Source organism: Benincasa hispida, chromosome 10 (genome assembly GCF_027475165.1).
Source record: "Benincasa hispida cultivar pf3 chromosome 10, pf3_genome.v1.1, whole genome shotgun sequence".
Classification (NCBI taxonomy): domain Eukaryota; kingdom Viridiplantae; phylum Streptophyta; class Magnoliopsida; order Cucurbitales; family Cucurbitaceae; genus Benincasa; species Benincasa hispida.
In genome coordinates this window covers 9,789,703-9,812,688 of record NC_143487.1, presented here as the reverse complement: position 1 = coordinate 9,812,688, position 22,986 = coordinate 9,789,703, and the positions used below count along the sequence as shown (strand labels likewise).

At 33.7% G+C, this 22,986-nt stretch overlaps 1 long non-coding RNA gene across 2 annotated transcripts; it reads left to right on the top strand.

Annotated features, from left to right (window-relative positions):
* Positions 1–11,116: 11,116 nt before the first annotated feature.
* On the top strand, positions 11,117–12,141 carry LOC120087772 (uncharacterized). 2 transcript variants are annotated; one of them, XR_016523957.1, is made up of 3 exons: positions 11,117–11,538; positions 11,638–11,681; positions 11,829–12,141. It is a non-coding gene; the product is annotated as an uncharacterized LOC120087772 (long non-coding RNA). The 2 variants fall into 2 exon arrangements; XR_016523956.1 differs by having other exon boundaries at positions 11,119–11,538; positions 11,638–11,707.
* Positions 12,142–22,986: the final 10,845 nt, after the last annotated feature.

Here is a 22,986-nt window from a genome sequence, read left to right as displayed (position 1 = left end):
TTGAATTAACCTTAATCATGTTAGCATGCAATAGCACTAGGTTAATTAAATGGTTTAATTTACCTAGAACATTAGAATAAAGACCTTATTATAAGAGTTATAATAGGCATAGACTTAGATAGATTCATTAGCCAGAATTTAACTAAGTATAATAAAAATCCTAAATTGATAGAACACTTTAATGGGAGAAAAATTGTATATGGGATATATCAATTTTTAGCTTTCACGTCTCTAAGAGTTCACATTGTGAAATCCATGCTCAACTTCGTGTCACCTTGGGTGCGGCCTCCCTTCGGAAAGTATTTGCATGGGTCAATACTAAGGTGAAAAGGGAAAGTACTCATAGTAAGTGGGAGGACGTGTGCCAACATATCCTACGGTCTCCTCCATTAGGTTACACCGTGAGATTCCTATGATCCGTCTGCGTGTCGTCCTAGAGTGACCATCCCTTCGGAGGGCTTGATTATATGATTTAGAACAACAAAAACTCTAGTAATGGATAGAGTTTCTTAGGTTAATCTTCAACAGTGATCTTTCCTTACGGTAGCCTGTTAAAGCGTACCTCTACCGAAAATGGCAGGGTTACACTTAGAGAATGAATTAAGTTAGTTAATAAATCCTTGATCGAAAAATAGTAACTAAGAACTATAGGAATAAGAGATATTCTGGTATTAGTAATTAGCTGAGATTGTCTCATTTAGGGGAGGGGTAGCTGATCACCCTTCGGTAGCTGGTACTCTAAACCTCTGAAGTATCGTTGCAAAAACTAAATCAATAGTTTAATTAGAGTTCTGTGATGCCTTCTTTTTGCTGAATTGATTGGATACTTGTTTTTGTATAATGAGTTAAGATAAATATAACTAATACGATCAATTGTTTGTTATTCGTTTCAGCATATCTTCCATAATCATTTCCTTGCTAAAGAATGAAAAACTAATTAGTGAAAATTATGCGATGTGGAAATCTAACTTGAATATGATTCTAGTTATAGATGATCTACTGTTCATCTTAACGGAGGAATGTCCTCCAATCTCCGCTCGGAATGCATCCCAGACATTAAGGGATGCTTATGACCGCTGGACAAAGGCCAATGACAAAGCTCGAGTCTACATCTTGGCAAGTCTGTCTGACATTCTTACCAAGAAACACGAGGCCATGATCACTACATGTCAGATCATGGAGTCTCTCTAAGAGATGTTTGGACAACCGTCCTCTCAGATCCAGCACGAGGCCTTCATATAAATTTATAATGCGGGAATAAAGGAAGGTCGGTCAATGAGAGAACTGATAGAGTAAACTAACATGCAGCGGAAGAAATCAGAATCAATAAACACGCTAATTACACTTATTTTGAGTTTAAAAACATGCATTAAAACAGTTTTCAAAAGAGGGTTCATGAACACATTACTTTTGATGAAAACCCTTCAAATTCCAGCTGAAATCCACAAGTTTGTCCTTCAATCTTTCAGTAGATCACTAAGAGGATCTTCTCTACTATCCTCAGCCTTGGATTGTGTGGTGGACTGAATTGAGGGCAATTGATTAAGGAAAATGGAGGGTTTTGTGAGAAGTAAATCCAGTAGAATTTCAACAATTCAACAGCTTGCATGGAGGTCCAATTGAAGTCAAATACTTCAATTTAAAGTGCAGGACCATGTATTTCGGGATGAAATGCTAATGCCACTTTAATTTCCATTGAAATTGAAGTGGCATGAGGTGGATTAGTGAATGGGAAAATCTAATTTGGATTTTCCCACTTTCTAATTTTAAACCAATTTTAAATGAATTTTGATAAATTTAAATAAAACTTAATTTATATTAAATTTGATTTTCAAATTCAATTTTAAAATTAAGTTTTATAATTTTTAATTTTTAAAAAATCCAAAATTTCAATTAATCAAATTGCCAATTTTGAACACAAATTTCAAAATTAAATTTTATTAAATTGGATAATTAATTAAACTAATTTAATTAATTTAATTTAATATCAAATATTAAATATTATATTTCACCTCATCAAATATTTAAATCATTATTTAAATATTTTGGAACTCTTCAATTTCGTTTATTTTAACAAAATTAAACGATTTAATTGTGTCAAATACAATTAATAAAATCTTTAATTGAATTTGAACATTTCAAATTCAAAACCCTAGTTTCAAATTTGAACATTTCAAAACTTCTCAATTCACTAATCCAAAATATAATTTACGAGCTAGTAGAGGCACCTTATGGACCTACATATCACGAGCTCCAACGATTTGAGATTAATTGGCTAAATTCTTTAGTCCAAATTAATCAACATTCGTTAACTACCGAGACACACCATTATAGCTCGATAGTTGCACTCTCTTTACTATAGATATATTTCTGTCCACTTTAACCATAATCTATGAGTCAATCATTCACAAGTTGTTTGTATTTACAACTAGGTCAAAATTACCGTTTTATCCCTGTAAATACATTTTGCTCCTTAAGCTCCCACTGATCCTTTTTTGAACAATTGGTTTATAGTCCAACTAATAAACCATGATCCTTTCGATCATGAGAGGGTAAGACCCCGTTTTTCAAGACCAGGAATCAGTACTTAAGAGAACAACCTATCTGTTAACCCTAAGTCGAGTAAGAGTGATTTCCATCTTGCAGGACTATGTCCCCAACTATCTATCCGATCTTATCCCCAACATGGGAGACTTATTGAGCAGTGTTGTTGGACTACTCTCTCCTATGCAAATCAAAGGATAATCACGAATAAATAGGAGTTCATAGTTAGCTCAAGATTAAGATCGATTACCCTAGGTCATCGAATTTAAAATAGTCAGTTTTAACAGTAAACGGTGGTTATAAAGAAAAGTGACTATTTCGAGGTTCATTCTTATGCAAACTCCTTACATAGGACGACCTCACTTCTCATGTCAACACATGAACGAATCAGGATCACTTCGTTTGTAGTACTTCACAATAAATTGTAATAACTACAGAGAGAGCCACATCCAATAGTGTCACCAAGATGAGGTACCCAATCTCATCCATATACTTATAGACCATTTTGGCTATATACTAAAACTCGATCTATTTTTATGTCTCCACATAAAATTAAAGTATTCATGTTATAACCATTGATTTGTTTATTGGATTTTTATAACAGAACGTAATATCAATAACAAGTTATTAAATAAAATACTCAATAATACTTTTATTGATAAATAAAATATGTTTTAAACATTTACGAAATGTGAGTTTTAGGACATCTCAACAATCTCCCACTTGGACTAATACTCCAGTGAGTTACAAATATATCCTATATAATTAATTCCCTCAATCAATTAAAACATTTCAAATCAATAAAAAATTAATTCTCAATAGTCCCTGTTGAGCTATAAAGGAAACCTTATGGACTTGTAGATTGAAGCTCCAATGGTACTTTAATAATTAATTAATCTCCTTTAATTAAATTATTCGACACCCATAATTGCAGGTCACTCTACTAAAGACTGACAACTACACTTTTCACACTACAGATATATTATGTGTCCATTGGATATAACCAATCAACAATGCAATGACCCTTCATAGATTGCTCGTAAGTACAACTGAGCCAAAATTACCATTTTGCCTTTGTTGTTACATCTAACTCCTTAAGTACCATTGATCTCTCTAATAAACAATAAATCATAGTCCAACTATGACCAAACCCCTCTCGGGCTAAGAGAAAGTGTGACACCACATTGTTCAAGCCTCGGAATCAACTCTTAAGGGAGCAATTTATCTACTTACTTAGACGTTAGGGAATGAGTGAATTTCGTCTTGTGTAGCTGTGTTCCCAGCTCCTTAATCAGACGAATCCCTAAAATGGTAAACTTATTGAGTCGACGATCTGGCCACTCTCACCCATACAAATCAAAGGATCGCCTTATAGGTAGGAGTTTACAACTCACTCAGGATGTAGGTCATTTCAGTTATGGTCATCCTGGTGAAATGTAAGTCTATTATCAACGACGTTATATAATGTGACTATTCATTTCGTGGTCTGGTCTTATACTAACTTCTTTGTATAGGGTACCCCCACTCACATGTCTCTACATGAATGATCAGGTTCAGATTATGCTACAAATGATCTGATCCTAATCATTCATATGGAGAAATGTGAGCGAAGGTATCCTATACAAAGAGTTTTTATAAGACCAGATCACGAAATGATTAGTCTCATTATATAACGTCGTTAATAATAGAGGCTTACATTTCACCAGGATGATCATAAGTGACGTGATCTAAATCTTAAGTGAGTTATGAACTCCTGCCTATGAAGGTGGTCATTTGATTTGCATGGGTAAGAGTGGCCAGATCATCGACTCAATATGCCTACCATTTTGGAGATTCGTCTGATTGAGGAGCTGGGAACACAACTACAAAAGACAAAATTCACTCCTTCCCTGATGTCGGGGTAAGTAGCTAAATTGCTCCATTAAGAGCTGATTTTGGGGCTTGAACAATGTGACCACACTCTCTCTTGGCTCGAGAAGGATTTGGTCATAGTTGGACTATGACTTATTGTTTATTAGAGGGACCAGTGGTATTTAAGGAGCTAGATGTAACAATATGGACAAAATAGTAATTTTGGTTCAGTTGTACTTACGAGCAATTTATGAAAGATCAACGCATTGTTGACTGATTATATTCAATGGACACAAAAATATATTTGTAGTGCGAAAAGTGCAGCTGTTGGTCTTTAGTGGAATGATTGACAGTTAATAGATGTTGGATAATTTAATTAAATAGTTTAATTAATTATCCAAGTACCATTGGAGCTTCAATCTACAGATTTATAAGGTCTCTTCTATAGCCCAATAGGGATAATTGAGAATTAATTTTGGACTAATTTGAATTGTTCAAATTAATTGAAGGAATTAATTATATGTGATATAATTAATATAATGTATTTGATACATTATAACATAAAGTTTATTTTGAGAGGAATTAAATATTTGAATCTGATTCAAATAATAATTTTATGGATGAGATTCATATAATTAAATTTTTTATAAATGTGTTCTTTACTAAATACCATGTATTATTGAGAGAAATAAAACTAAATGTTATATTATATTTGATACAATATAATAACTATAGATTATGTGTTACATATATATATAAAATAAAGTAGTTATTATATAATTATATATATTTTAATTAATTAATTTTTTTTAATTTAATAAAGAAGGGAGTTATAACTCCCTCCCTTTGTTTTTCTCTTAATAGAACGTGTAAGTAGGAAGTTCTGTTTTTTCAATGTGGTGATTCTTTTTCGTCTTCTTCACAGTAGATCAAGTCTCTCTATGATTCTCTCTGGAAAACCTCCCAAGAACATAGAGAAGAAAATTAAGTTTTTTTCTTCCTCTCAAATTCTCTTTCCTCTTCCCAAAATTTTGTAGAGCCCACCATTGTTGCTTATTCTCAAACCTTAACAGAGAATACAAGAGGTTCTTTTGTTGTGGTGGCCATTTGGGATTTCAATTTTAGAGATCAATTTCTAGATGGAGACTTTGTGACCAGAGAAGGAATTACGTGAAGACCTTTTGGCTTGAAAGGTAACTCGTTCTTTTCCCTAATTCTTTCCTTCAATGCGTGTTGTAAAATTGTATAATGCATAATATTTTTTTTTTTTAAATTTCGATTCTGTGTAAAATTGTAAAATTGGGACGATCCCCTTCCGTTGCGGAACTTCATCGTTCCTTTTAGGAATCTCGTTCAAGGTTATGCCAATTTGTTGGTTACCCTAAGGAAAAGAGAGATGGTCTATTCTATGACCCTAAAAAAATAAGGTGTTGTATTGACAAACGCCACATTCTTGGAGGAATACTACATAAGAGATAATAAACCATGAAGCAAATTACTATTAAATGAAGTTACTGAAGAATCAACAAGGGTTGTTGATGCAGTTGGTCATTCATTAAGAGTTAATAAAGAAACAACACTTCAGGTTAGTCTCGTCCTTTTCAATTGTAAGAGGTTGACTTTGAAGAAAAATTTCCCCCTGTTTCTACGCTTAAGTCTATAAGAGTTCTCTTATCCATAGCCATATATTATGACTATGAGATATGACAGATGAATGTCAAGATTGCTTTTCTGAATGACAATCTTGAACAGAGCATCTTTATGTTTTAGCTTGAGGGGTTTGTAGCCTAAGGTCAGGAGCAAAAAGTTTGCAAAATGAATTGATCCATTTATGGGTTAAACCAGACATCTAGATCTTGGAATATTAGATTTGATACTGCGATCAAATCTTTTGATTTTTATCAAAATGTTGATGAACCATGTGTCTACAATAAAATAATCTACAGTAAAGTAGCTTTCTTAGTACTTTATGTGGACGATATCCTACTCATTAGAAATGATGTAGGATACTTTACTGATATTAAGAAATGACTAGCAACCCAATTACAAATGAAAGATTTGGGAGAGGCGCAGAATGTATTTGGGATCCAAATTACTAGGGATCACAGAACATAATGCTGGTTGTCACAAGCAACTTATATCGAAAAAATGTTGACTCGATATTCGACGTAGAACTCTAAGAAGGGTTTATTACCTTTCAGGCATGGGATTCACTTGTCTAAGAAACAATGTCCTAAGACACCTAAAAAAATTGAGGATATGAGACCTATTCCCTATGCCTAAATTGTGAGCAGCTTAATGTATGCTATACTCCACATTAAGCCATACATTTGTTATACAGTGGGAATAGTTAGTAGGTACCAATCTAATCCAGGGTTAGACCATTAGACTGCGGTTAAGAACATTCTCAAGTATCTTAGGAGAATGAGGAACTACAAGCTAATGTATGGAGCTAAGGATTTGTTCCTTACGGGATACACCGACTCTGATTTTCAAACTTACAAGGATTCTAGGAAATCCACGTATGGATCAATGTTCACCTTGAATGAGGGAGTTGTAGTATGACGTAGCATCAAACAAGGATACATTGCAGACTCCACTATGAAGGTTGAATATGTAGCTACTTGTGAAGCAACAAATGAAGAAGTTTGGCTCAAGAAATTCTTAAGTGATTTAGACGTGGTTCAAAAGATGGACTTACCTATCACCTTATACTGTGATAACAGTAGGACAGTAGCCAACTATAAAGAGCCTCGTAGCCACAAACGAGGAAAACATATTGAGAAAAAGTATCACTTGATACAGGAGATTGTACAACGAGGAGGTGTGATTGTCATAAAGATCACTTCGGAGCATAACATTGCTGATACATTTAAGAAAGATCTCTCGACTAATGTGTTTGAGAGTGATCTAGAGTGTTTAGGTCTGCAAGACATGTACATTATATAATCTAGGGTAAGTGGGAAATTTGTAATGGGTATATTGATGCCTTAGTTTATTGTATTTATTTACCATCTCGTTGTATTGGGTTATTGATGTTATGTACATCCCACTAACTAGAGTTTTAGTTCAAGTGGGAGTTTGTTGGCCCTAAAACTCGTACATCGCAAATGTAAATAATTAATTGTCATCAATAAAGAGTTATCGATGTTATTTCAATAAGTGTTATTGATTATGTTGTATTCGTTTTATTTTAATAACCCTTAATCCAATAAACTAACATCATCGGTTGTTTTATGAGTCTTTAACTGTATCAGGGATTATAGTACAGGGATCAATGTTCAAGATACAACCTAAAAGTTTTATAGTATAGGGTAAGGTTGGGTACCTTATCCTAGTGATATTATAGATATGACCCATTTTGTATTTGATACAAACGCAATGATCCAACACGTTCGTATAAGTGACATGCGAGTGGGGGTATCATATGCAATGAGTTTGCATAAGACCGGACCGCGAAATAGTAACCACTAGATGTAACACCGTTGACTAGTTAGGTTTCTATGTCAATAGGATGATCTAGGCAACTTAATCTTAATCCTAAGTCTATTATGAACTTCTATTCACGAGGGATTGTCCTTTGATTTTTATGGGTGAGACTGTCCAGTTCGCCGACTCAATAAGCCTACCATTTTTGGGACAAGATCGAGTGGGGAGTTGGAAACATAATAATACAAGATGAATTTCACTCCTTCTAGACTTTAGAAAAAGTAGATGAGTGTTCCTTTAAGTGGTGTCTCCGGGAATTGAACAAATGACCCTACCCTCACACTGGCCCAAGGGTTTCTATTTAATGATTTTTATGGGTGAGACTGTCCAGTTCGCCGACTCAATAAGCCTACCATTTTTAGGACAAGATCGAGTGGGGAGTTGGAAACATAATAATACAAGATGAATTTCACTCCTTCCAGACTTTAGAAAAAGTAGATGAGTGTTCCCTTAAATGGTGTCTCCGGGAATCGAACAAATGACCCTACCCTCACACTGGCCCAAGGGTTTCTATTTAATGATTGGACCATAAACAGGTTGTTTATTAGAGGAGCACTAGTACTTAAAGATATAGAGGTGACCCAAGGATAAAACGATAATTTGACCCAATTAGTGTTATGAACACTCATGAAGGACTAACTTGCTATTATTGGTCTATATCTATGGACACATAAATATATCTGAGAAGAGTGCAGTTGTAGGTCTTTAGTGGAGTGTATCCACAATTAACGAATATTGATTAATTTTTTTTAATGAGTTTAGCCAATTAATCTCATATCGTTGGAACTTTTGATCTATAGGTCCATGAGGTCCCCTTCTTAGCTCGTAAAGGGAATTGAGATAACTATGTCTTGGATAGAGTTTGAAATGTTCAAATTCACTTAGAAAAATAATATAATGTATAATGATACAGTATAATATAAAGTTTATTTTTAAATTAAATTTATAAATTTAATTTTGGGTATGATTCAAAATTAACTTAAGGGAGAATTGAATATTTGAAGGAGTTCAAATATTAATTTAATATGAATTGGATTCACACTAAAACTATAGGTTATGAGAGAAATACATTTGAATATGATTCAAATTACGCTAAATTAAATATTTGATATTTAGTTTCGTAATTATTTAATTGGAGAATTTAATAATTATTTAATTTAATTTAATCCAATTAATTGAATTAAAACTATAAGTTATGCGAGAGATGTTTTATTTAAATGATTTAAATGAAATCATTAATTAAATAAGATCTAATTAAATATTAATTGATTTAATTTAAATTGATTTATTTAATTTTAAGTAAAAGTTAACTCACACGTAGAGAGTTAACATAAACGTGGGATGACTTCCACGTTTCACTCTCTCTCCTTTGATAAAATATCTACAAAACGTATGCAGTGAGAGGTTGATGCAAGTGATTTTTTTTACATAGAAGTGTTCCGTACACAAAATTCTCTCTCTCTCTAAAATTCTTCCTGCTTCCCAATTATTATTGGTTTCCATAAACCAATCCTAAGGTTTCTCAAAGGATAGAAAGGTTAGACCTTTGGTAGTGTTTGTGGAATTCCATCATATTGGAGAATTGGATTTTTGGTTCTACAAAAGTAAGTTTATTTCCATTTTCTTTGTAATTTTTAAAGCATGCTTAACCTAGGATTAATTTTACAGTAGATTGTTTGTTTTTTTGTCTCTATAATGTTTCTGGTTTTTCCTAGTGTATGGATATTTATTGTTTCCTAAATTAATTTTGAGTTTTCCTATATTCTTCTACTGTGTTAGGGCTTTCATCCCTACACATACAACATCTAAATTTTGTATCAAACCATAAACATGTTATCGTGATCTTAGTAGCATAATTCATAGGTTTGCGAAACATCCTCAACAGTCTATCCGTTAGCAAATCATAGCAAATCATTCCATCATAATTCTATCCGTTAGCAAATCATTCCATCATGATAATATTATGCTTTCACGGTGTATACACAATCCTGATAGAGTAAAGTAACATCAATGGAAAAATCAGAATCAATAAGTACTCTAATTACACTTAATTTGAGTTTAAAACATGCATTGACACAAAATTCAAAGAGAAGGGTTTCAAGAAGTACAACCTTTGATGAATCTCTTCAATACCAACTTCTCTCCACGATTTAGATATTCAAATCAACTAAGGACCACCACACAGACCTTCTCTACTTTCTCTAACTCAGATTGAGAGGTGGAATCTTTGTGGAGCTGAATTTGAATGAGGGGGAAGAGGTTTAAAGGATTAAATGCAAAGTTTTTGTTATTAATCAGCATACATGAACCCATAATTGAAGTTCAAAACTTCAATTCATATAGGAGGATCATGCATTATGGATTAATACAACTGATGCGAAGTGGTATGAGTTGTATTTTATTGGATTTTCCCACTTTGAAATATTTAATTCAATTTTAATAAATATAATTTGATTAATTAATTTTAATTAAAAATTAATTTTTCAAAAATCAATTTTTAATTTAATTTTTATAATTTTGAATTTTTAAAAAATCCAAAATTCTAATTAATCAAATTACCAATTTTGAACAATTTTCAAAAGTGAATAAAACTTAATAATTAATTAATTTAATTTAATTTAATTTAATATCAAATATTAAATATTATATTTCACATCATCAAGTATTTAAATCATTATTTAAATATTTTTGAACTCTCCAATTTCGTTTAATTTCAACAAAATCAAGCGTTTCAATGGCATCAAGTACAATTAATTAAAATCCTAATTGAATTTAAACACTTCAAATTCAAAACCTTAATTTCAAATCTCAACATTTAGAATTCAGTTAATTCACTAATCCAAGATAATTTTACGAGCTAGTTATAGACCTACAGATCATGAGATAAATTTTTATTCTTAATGTAATTTTAGTATTTTCTATTATATGAGGGTACTTTTGAAATTTTGAAAATTCAAATGGTAATTATTGTGATTTAATTACTAAGAAATGGGTGTTTCAATTTGAATCAGAGGAAAATTATGGAAATTGAACTTTTTATGTCACACAAATTAAATTTGAAATTAATGTCTAGAATTAATTTCATTTTAGAAGGGGGTTAGTTAAAATTCTTTTGAATTGAAAAATTTAAGGGAAAAAGAGATTAAAAGTTTGAAGGATGAGAATAAAATAAAATAAGGTAAGATAAAATATAATGAAATAAAATAAAATAAAACAATATTTTATTTCCTTTATTTTTCTTTTATTTTCCCCCTTCCCCTTCTTCTTCTCACGCAAAGCAACCCCACTCCCGTGTCTTTCTTCTCTGCGCCGTCCACCACCGACCCAGCCTCTCGCGCCGCTCGCCCTCCTTCACATCGCTTGCTTTGCCGTTGCCTCCTCTTAGTCGCTGAAGTCGACGCCAAGCCGCAGATTTGAGACGCTCGTCCCAGCCGTCTCAGTCGTAGATCCAGCCACTCGCTCTCGCCGTGTAACCCCCCTAGCCGCTCGCCCTCACCGTGCAACGCTTCCAGTCGCTCAGCCCCTACGCACCGCCTGCCCAACCCCAACCCACGGATTAGATCTAAGGCTCAGCCCTTCGGCGCCGTCCCAACCTCATCCAGTGTGACACCCGGCCGCCACTGCTTTGGTCTTCGTCGGAATCTTGGATTAAGGGTAAGTTTAAATTATTTTTTATTGGGTTTCTTGAGGATTTTGAGCAGTCATTAGTGTTTGGCCTTGATTTGTTGGTACTCGTCGTATTATGGATGTTAGGGCGAAATTTCAGGTTGTTGAAGTTGTCGTCCAGCCAATTAAAGGTATAGTCAATGAATTTTGGTGAAGGGTAAGGCTTTAAACTTGTTTGGGTGGTTAAGCATGTTGTATGTTTATGAATTATTCGATTTAAGTTTGACCGAACCATGGACTGCGGCCTAAAATAATTTTCCATGATGTTTGGGTGTTAGGTTTGGATCTTGAGGTTTCTTGGTGGGTGATTTACGTTTGATCCCGTGGGTTTTCAATAAGTTGTTGAGAAGCTTTTGGATTAGGATTGGTGGTTTTGAAATTGTGCTTAGATATTGATATTTCATATTTGCTTGTTTGTTACTTTGGTTTGATTCAAGGTGTCGTTGGGCAAGGAAGAGGTTAAGCTTGCTAGTTTCTAGAGTTTGTGATTAGAGGTAAGTAATCGAACTATTGGAACTGCCTCGTACTAGGCATCATGTTGTATTAAGGTTGTTTATGATGGAACATAAAGAACTAAGCATGTTGTATTAAGGTTGTTTATGATGGAACATAAAGAACGCATGCACAATGGAAGCGATGAAATCGACAACGTTTTAATTGCAATAAAAATAAGAATAAGCATGCAAAAGGGATAGAAAATACTACCTTTGAAGACTCCATCGCAAACTTCCTCTCTCGTGCACGAACGACACCACAAATGATAATTCCCTGCTATTCTTCGGTTGAAGAATACGGTTGTGGGATCGTTTTATTAGTGAAAATAAGGGAATTTCACTATAGAAAGAAAGAAAGTATAGGAGAGTTGAGGTGGAAGAGTTTAGGTTAAAAGTTATGGAAGCATTAGTCTCGCAAATTTCAAAAAACAAATCCTTTTGTAAAGAAAATACATGCAAAATCCCATTTTGAATGTCTCCCACCTCAGACTCCACTAATATGTAATCTGTAAGTATCAAGCTTGGGAAATGCCACCTCAAAGTCCACTTAGTTAGTGGGAAAATCCAACAATTGGATTTTTCCACTAACTAATTTTTTATTAAGAAAAATGAAATATAATTTTCAAAGTTTAGAAATTATTTAATTAAAACCATTTCAATTAAATAAAATAAATAAATTTAATATCACATATTAAATTGTTTATGACACCTAGCTTTGATTAATCACATTAATCAAGTTTAAAAAACACTTTCATGCTAATGATCAAGTATACTCTAAAAAATAATAAAATAATAAAATAATTATTTAATTGTAAATTATATCTCATATAAAATACAATTTTCTCTAATACCCGAATTTGAACATTTCAAATTTTTACTTCACCTAGTTCTTCAATTTTGTTCGTATTGAGCTAGTAAGGAGATCTGATGGACCTACAAATCATGGGCTCCAACGATCTGAGACTAATCGATCAAACTCTTTAACCTAGTTAATCAACATTTGTTAATTAACAAGACTATCCACTATAGCCTGTAGTTGCACTCTCCTCACTGTAGATATATTATGTGTCCATTTGATATAACCGTAATCAATAAGTTGATTCTTCACAGGTTGTTCATAACCTCGATACTTTCGAGCTACATCTTTTCTCCTTAAGTACTATTGTCCCTCTAATGAACAATTGATTTAGGATCATAATCACTAAATCCATTTCCTCCCACGCCAACGAAAGGATGGGGCCCCTTGTTCAAGACCCAAGATCAGCCCTTAAGGGAACAACCTTTCTACTATCTCTAAAATGGGTAGGAGTGAATTCCATCTTGCAAATTCTATGTCCCCAACCATCTATCAGATCAAGGGATAATCGCAAATAAACAGGAGTTCATAGAAAGCTCAGGATTCAGATCAAGTTATCTAGGTCATCAAGAAGTAAAATTAATCCGTGTTAACAATAAACGGTGTTAATACGTAACAGTGATTATTTCGTAGTTTGTCTTACACAATCTCATTGTGTAGAACACCCCCACTCACATGTCTCTACATGAACGAACTAACCACATCGTTTATAACATTTTACAACATTTGTAACAATCATAAAGCAGGTCGTATTCAATAGCATCTCCAGAAATAGGTACCCAACCTAATGCAAGTACTATAGACGGTTTAGGCTATTTTCCTTGAACTTGATCAAGTTTATGTCTCCATATGAAGTTCAAGTATTCATGAAAATAGCCAAGGGTTTGTAGTTTATTGGATTTAGAGTTATTAAACAATCAACAATACTTGTCTGAATAAACTTCATATATGTTTGTTGTTTACAAAACTACGAGGTTTAGGACATACAACCCAACAAACTTCCACTTGGACTAAAACTCCTAGTGGGTTAGAACAATGTTGAGTGTTGTGAGAGACAAATAAATACAATAAACTAGGGCATCTCATACCCACATTTTCTCCCACTTGCCCTATTTATTCTACCCGTAGTCTTAAACTCTTCAGGTGACCATTGAAAAACTTAGTCGGGATGGTCTTTGTAAACAGATCGGCAATATTGTCCTCAGAGGCTATTTGTCTTATAATAACGTCTCGTCTTAGCACGATCTCTCTGATGAGATGATATTTGCACTCAATATGTTTTTCGCGTTTATGGCTTCTACGTTCTTTGGAGTTCGCAACTGCCTCACTGTTATCGCAATACAAAGTGATTGGCAAACACATGTCTGGAACAACTTTCAGATCATTTAGGAACTTTCTAAGCCATACTACTTCATTGGCTGCTTCACAAGCAGCAACATATTCTGCTTTCATTGTGGAGTCTGCAATGCAGCTCTGCTTAATACTTCTCCATACTACTGCTCCTCCATTTAGAGTGAACACCGATCCTGAAGTAGGTCTCCTAGAGTCTATATCGGTTTGAAAATCGGAGTCAGTATATCCCGTAAGGATCAAATCCTTATTTCCATATACGAGTACGTAATTCCTCATTCTCTTAAGATATTTGAGGATATTTTTAACAACAGTCCAATGTTCATAACAAGGATTTGACTGATACCTACTGACAATCCTTACTGCAAAGCATATGTCTGGACGAGTACATAGCATTGTATACATCAGACTTCCGATGACTGATGCATAGGGAACCCGTCTCATATCCTCAACTTCTTGAGGTGTCTTAGGACAATGTTCCTTTGACAAATGTATTCCATTCCTAAAAGGTAAAAGACCTCTTTTGGAATCCTGCATCTTAAATCTAGACAACTCCTTGTCTATATAGGATATTTGAGACATGGCTAGCATTTTTTTCTTTCAGTTTCGAACTATTTGAATCCCAATAACATACTGCGCCTCTCCCAGATCTTTCATCTGAAATTGAGTTGCTAGCCAATTTTTAATGTTAGTTAGGTATCCTACATTATTCCTAATAAGTAGGATATCATCTACATATAAAACTAGAAATGCTATAGTGGAGATGATGATCTTTTTGTATATACACGGTTCATCAACGTTCTGTTCAAAGCCATTAGTTTTGACCGCAGTATCAAATCTTATATTCCAGGATCTGGATGCCTGTTTCAATCCATAAATAGATGTCTTCAGTTTGCAAAGCTTTTGCTCCTGACCCTGTTCAATGAACCCTACTGGTTGAACCATATAAATACTCTCTTCAACATCTCTTTTTAGAAAGGCAGTCTTGACATCCATTTGCCAAATTTCATAATTATAAAAAGTGGCAATGGACAAAAGTATCCTGATTTATTGATCATAGCAACAGGTGAGAAGGTTTCTTCATAGTCCACCCCCTACCTAGGTATAACCCTTTGCTACTAATCGGGCTTTATAGGTCTGTACCTTCCCCGTATGGTTGCTTATAGATCCATTTACAATTAATAGGTCCTACCTCATTAGGTTTATCTACCAGTTTTCATACTAAATTAAAGTACATAGACTCTATTTCAAGGTCTATGGCTTTGATCCACTGATCTCGATCAACATCATCCATTGCCTGTTTATATGTTAATGGATCCTTTAAGCCATCATCAGGTATGTTGACTTCAGTTTTAGTTAAACCCATATAGCGGTCAAGCTGTCTCACAATCCTCCCACTATGCCGAGGCTCTCTCAACACTTGAGTACGATGTGATGGACCAGACGTCCTTGATCTATCTACAACTCTTGTTGATGAGCAAGGTTGATCAACAACTTTTGTTGATTCGCCTGTAGCATTATTTGAAATCCTCTCCAATACTAGTTTACTGCGGGGTTTATGATCTCAAATGCAGTCTTTCTCTAGGAATGTGGCATTTATCGATAAAATTACCTTATCATCTTGAGGATTATAAAACTGACCACCTCTTGTCCCTTTAGGGTAACCTATAAACAGGCATAATTTTGAACGATGTTCCAATTTCTTAGGATTTTGCACTAACACGTGTGTCGGACAACCCCAGATCCGAAAATGACGTAAACTAGCTTTACGCTCTGTCCATAACTCATAAGGTGTTTCTGAAACAATTTTAGAGGGAACATTATTCAAAATGTAAGTTGCAGTTTCTACTGCATACCCCAGAACGAGTTAGGCAACTGAGCATAACTCATCATGGACCGAACCATGTCCAACAGGATTCTGTTTCTCCGTTTAGATACACCATTCTATTGAGGCATTCTCGGTGCAAAAAGTTGTGATTGAATCCCGTGTTCTATCATATAGTCTTGGAATTTCAAGTCTAAATACTCCCCACCTCGATCTGATCGAAGTGTCTTAATAGATTTATCTAATTGGTTATCAACATCGGTCTTAAATTCCTTGAACTTTTCAAGAGCTTCAGATTTAAAATGAATTAGATAAATGTATCCTTTCCTTGAATAATCATTTATAAAGCTAATGAAATATTCATAACCTCATCGTGCTTTAACACTCATCGGTCCACAGAGGTCCGAATGCATGAGCTCTAAGGTTTCTTTGGCTCGACGATCTTTTCTAGAAAAAGATCTTTTTGTCATTTTTCCTTTGATACATGACTCACAAACGGTAAAGAGACATCTTCTAACATGTTTAGAAGTCCATTTTTAGCCAGTCTCTCAATCCTATTGAGATTAATGTGGCCATGTCTCAAGTGCCGAAGATAGATACTCTAAAAAATGCGTTGCCTTTTTTTTTATTTTAGTTTCAATTGTTTTGAACATTTTTGTGTTATATACAGCTTCAACTTTAGATGGTTTTAACTTATATAAGTTACTTTCTAAGTTTGTAGAATAGATTCGTATACCTCTTTTTGTAATGAACGCTTCATTAAGAAATAAATTTACTTTGTACAAATCTTCCAACAAACAAGAAATAGATATCAAATTTCTTTTATAAGAAGGTACATAAACAACATTTTCTAAATACAGATATCTATTTCCAAAAGTTAACTTAATAACTCTCACTACTTTTATTAAGATACACTCCCCTGATCCACCCCGGAGAGTAATCTCATCTTCTTCAAGCTGCCTCTAGGAACTAGTTTCCTAAGAAGAAAAACAAACATGATTAGTAGCTCCTGAATCCAATATCCATGCAGAATCTTCATTCTCCACTATACATGTTTCAATAACCACTAAATCTAATTTACCTTATCTTCTTTTGTAGTTTTATTCTCAACAAGATATTTAGGGCAATTTCTTTTCCAATGTCCATTTTCGTTGCAATGGAAATATTTTCCTTTGGCAACTTCCTTTTTTCCTTTCTGTGTAGCTGGAACCTTCCCCTTCCCAGTTTCCTTCTTTTTCTTTTGAATACCTCTATTCTTGGAGAAAGAAGGGCTAGATTTACTCCCAGAAGATGAATTTTTCTGAGGTTTCCTCTTTGAAGTGGAAGCAATATGTGCTTCTGCCTCTGAACCTTTATTTTTCAATAAAGATTCGTAAATCTGGAGTTTGTTGAGAAGAGTCGTTAAGTTATACTTAATCTTATTCATCATGGCATTCTTTTTTAATTGAAAAAAGCTCTTCGGAAGAGACTCCATGATGATCCAACTTGACTCTTCTCATTCATGATGACTCCATTTACTTCTGCAATATTGAAATGAACCATCATGTTCAAAATGTGTTCCTTTACGGAGGTTCCATCCTTCATTTTGCAATTGTAAACGAATTTAATTGTGTCATGCATGACAGATGTGGACGGTTGTTCAAAAAGGCCCTGCAAAGAATCCATAATCTCTTTTGTAGTAGCTAACTTCTCGTGTTTTTTAGACAGTACATTAGATATATTGGCTAAAATATAAACTCGAGCCTTCTCATTAGCTCTGACCCATCTATCATACGCATCCCGAATTGTTCGATTTGCGTTGGGACTAGGGATGGAAGACACTCCTCCGTTAAAACGAATCGGAGATCATCTATTACTAGTATCGTGTTGATATTCGATTTCCAAGTTCCGTAATTATTGCCATTAAGTTTTTCAGAAGCTAGCAGTTGCATAATGGATATTGACATTGCTGAAAAAGTAAACAAATTAATTAGAGAATTGATTTAACTCTTTTTAATCCAATTTATTTAGCAAAAATAATGTACCTGTTCTTATTATTCTTTTGCTACGATACTTCAGTGAGTCAGAATAGCCCCTATCGAGGGGTAGTCGACCACTCCTTCACTGAATCAAGACATTCTTGACTAAATACTAATACTAGAATGACTCTTATCCTTATAGTACTTAGTCACTATTTATTTGGTCAAGATCTTTACTAACACTTAGTAAGTCTTGTAAGTGTACGCCCGCCACTTTCGAATTACAGAGATCAGAATCAAACAAGCCCTCGAAGGAGAAACAATTGTTTGAAAACGAACCTAAGTAACCCTATCCATTTCTGGAGTTCACGGTGTTTCGAATCCTATGTTACAACCCTCTGAAAGGATAGCCGTCGCTAAACGACTAGCAATGGGTTGCTTAACACCATCGTCTAGCACTTCATGTCATCATTTAGTATCCGAGCTCCATTGTATAGAACATCATCGCGTCAGTTAGCATTTCATCTACATGATTGCTTAGCTCTGCATCTAAACGATCGCTCAACGCTATCGCGTAGTACTTCATCGCATTGCTTAGTGAGCATCGTAGCTAAACAATCGTTTAGCTCCATCGTATAGAACATCATCGCGTCACTTAGCATTTTGTCTACACGTTTGCTTAGCTCCGCATCTAAACGATCGTTCAACGCGAACTTCATCACATCGCTTAGCGAGCATCGTAGCTAAACGATCGTGTAGTACCATCGTATAGTAAATTCAACGTTCGTTAAGTTCCCACGCCAAAGCTAAACGATTGCTTAATGCTATCATATAGCAAATTGAACGCACCGTTTAGCTCCTGCAGGTACACAATCGTCTAAGTTCAACATCACAACGACCAACGCCCATTGCTATATGATCGTCTAGCTTTTCTTCTCATTGTGTAGTGTCTGGAGCTAGACGATCGCTTAGCAACTAAACCTTAACAATGATTTTGAGCAAAAGCTGGAAAAACTGGAACAACAGCTCGACCTCATTCACTTGTTTCTTCAATTACATATTAATTTCGACTCTAATGACTCCAAATAAATTAAAGACTCTTGCTAACACATAAAAGATCATCAAACAAGATCCAATTACAAATTTAAATAAGAAATTGAAGAGAATTAAAATGCCAAAACTCAGAAAACCATATCAATGCATCAGTTTCATATTTCCCATATAAAACACCCACCAAACCAAAATTAAACTGAATTGAATGCTTATATGATGCTCTGATACTAATTGTAAGATTGTATCAGCAACAACAGAAGCATAAGGATCATCTAAGCACTCAAATTCACTAATTTTGGCAAAGTATAAAGCATGCTCTTGCAGAAAGCAAATGAATTTCAAGACATACCTCTTGTAGAACTTCTTTAAAGCTCCTTCTCCAACTTCTATCTTCTCCAAATCTTGTTGCAGACCACCTAAAGATCTTCTCCACTATTCTCTTGGTGATCTAGATTGAGTTGTGAGACTCAAAACAAGCTTGAATCAAGGGATGAAGGAGAAATGCTCACTGCAGTAATTTTGTTGAAGAACTCTTTCTTCAAACCGAATTTTCTCTCAAATTCTCTATGCATCATCTGTCTTACACAATCTCATCGTGTAGAACACCCCCGCTTACATGTCTTTACATGAACAAACTGATCACATCGTTTATGACACTTTACAACATTTGTAACAATCATAAAGCGGGTCGTATTCAATAGTATCTCCAGAAAAAGGTACCCAACCTAATCCAAGTACTATAGATGATTTAGGCTATCTCAAACTTGATCAAGTTTATGTCTCCACATAAAGTCCAAGTATTCATGACAATAGCCAAGGGTTTGTAGTTTATTGGATTTAGAGTTATTAAACAATTAATAACACTTGTCTGAATAAACTTCATATATGTTTACTGGTTATAAGACTACGAGTTTTAGGACATATAGCCCAACAGTTTATTAGATTGATTGTTACGTATGATTTCCTTGAGTGAGTTGCACGAACTAGATACATATGAAAGAGGTTTGATATCTCTTGAACTTATTTCTTGTAAGAGCATGTTGTAATTTATTTTAAATACATATCTACTTGTTGTTTACTGTAAACTTTGCATTCGATAACTAATAGAATTTGGACGATCCACTTCTGCTCAAGGTTCTCCTCATGTGAGTTTCCTTCAATTGGTATCAGAGTCAGGTTGGTTTTTTATTCCAAATTCTATTATTGTATTGAATTCATTTACAGTATTGGTGGGTTTTATAATCTGCATTGCGTTTATGTGACAAATGTTTATAGATGAATTATTGATGGATGATTACGGGATAGAAATCTCAGTTTTAATGCTTTCTTTAAATTTACAAAGTTAATTTGTAAGGGTCCCCGCGTTTTTGGGCATTATCGAGTCTGTATTTGGAAAAAACTGTTTCTATTCAGCGACGACGACAGATAAATCAGAGCACAAAACGATGATCCAACCGTTCAAAATGAGACCCTAGGTTTCTTTCATGTACCGATCAAAATTTAGCAAGATCCAACTGATAGAACTTTCGCAATCGACAAATTAGTAAAAGTTGTCCCTTAAAAACCAAACTGCACATTTTCTCTCTGTTTTCTCTATTTTTGCTTTTGTTTTCCCTGGTTCTTTTCACAACAACTTTTTGCGATGAATGACACGGACTTACAAACTTGAAGCATGAAATAAATTGTCCAAAAATAAAACGAGTCCTTACAATTTAATCAAATTAAAAAGTAATCTAGTGCTAAAATCGAAAACATTTAAACTTGCAAACCCCACTCAACTTTCCAATCAATCTTGTCCCCAAGATGGTAAGTCTATTGGGTCGGCGACCTGGCTACCCTAACCCATACAAGTCAGAGGACAATCTCTCGTGAACAAGAGTTCATAATATACTAAGGATTAAGACTAAGTTGCATAGGTCATCCAATTGAATTAGGAAACTAATTAGTTAACGGTGTTACATCTAGTGGTTACTATTTCGTAGTCCAGTCTTATACAAACTCATTGCATAGGATACCTCCACTCGCGTATCATCTACACGAATGCGTTGGATCATTGCATTTGTATCAAATACAAAGTGTGTCGTATCCCTAGTGTTATAAAGATTGTACCTAACCTTATCCCTATACTATAGACCCTTTAGACTGTATCTTGAACATTGATCCTTGTATGTTTCCACATATAGTTCAAGATTCATAGGACAACCTTAGATGTTAGTTTATTGGACTTAGGGTTATTAAGACAAAATAGAGAAATTACACAAACAATAGTCTTTATTGAATTAACATCGATAACTCTTTATTAATAACAATCAATTAATAATATTTACTATCTACGAATTTTAGGGCATAAAATCCAACAGATGCATGATTTACTTCCCTAATATAAATGATATCATAAACATTTAAAATATACATTAGCATATTTGACATATCCATAAAGTTTAACTAAAAATATAAATTCAATATATATTTGTTTCAAAATTGTTTATGGCAAACGGTAGCAAATATACATATGCATGCTTGTATTTATTTCAAATGAAATTCAAGACTGAATATATATTTATTCAATGCACATTAGATATGTTAATATGCATCATATGCACTAAAGAAGCATCTATACAAAATAAAAAGTTGAATGCCCAATGATTTATATGGATTTTCAATAGATTAATAATAATGCTTAATTACTCTATACATACCAAGTTGAACTCCAGAGTCCATGTACACAAATGCAGGCTTACCACAAATACTGATAAAATAGAGACTAAACTTTAGTTCAAATGGTTGAAAAATCTCATCACTGGAGAATAGCTCCACAAATCCAAGTATAAACAAAGTTTAGGAAACCAAAATTACCATGCAACCTATTGGTTAGGAACTTTTTACCATTGATCTAATTAAAAGTTAAAAAAAAAAAAACAATATAAAATATACCTTAAAAATCAATTTGCAAGTATATAAATCACATATATGACTAAATTAAAATACCCACCATATGTAAGTTTAAATTCTAAAATACCTAAAAAGTATGTCGAACCTTTTGCGTTCTTGGTATTCCGATGAATCAACTCCAATCTCTAATGAATTGACTTCAAACTTTAATCTCGGCAAAATCTCCAAAGTGGTAGAGGCTCGTGCTGATAACGTGTTATAAAACAAGAGAATACAGAACAAAGTAAGGAGAAGAGAAAGTAGAGAGTGAATGTATTCTCTATTCAATTGTATATCTTAAAGGTCACAATGACAACTATTTATAGATTTACAATGTATAAAAAGGTAAATACATGGAAAAGATAAAGGGAAAAATATTTAAAAATAATATATGAGGATATAGAATCTATGGATATCTATATCTAATATTCAAATATAACATTTTAAACTTTCTCAGGCATTGCTCTTTGTAACTCATCAGTCTTATAGAGAAAAAAACATTCATAATATGCATTAAAACGTATTAAGAAAAAAATATAAAAGCTTACCTAATCTAAAACAAATAAATTTTGATATAAAATTAACAACACTAATAAATTTATTTCTATCCTTCAAATATTACCCAAATTTGATATGCAACGTTATCTATAGCTTGAATCATTTGCCTTGAATGATGTTGACTCATATTCAACTAGCTGTGTCCAATAGAAATTGATCTTAGGCATTTAGGGTCTACTTGGTTCGCAATCTGTATTATGTTTAATGTTTTCAAATTCACTAAGTTCAGCGAATATGAGTTTAGCAAGCAACTCGAACTTTGTTTTTTAAAATTGTTTTTGGATTCTGTGATCCAAACAATGTAAATTCTGAAAACAACATGTTTATGTTTCCATTATATCTAGAATTTGAATTATAAAATTTAAAATACAGAATTATATTAAATAAAAAAAATTAGAAATATAATATGTC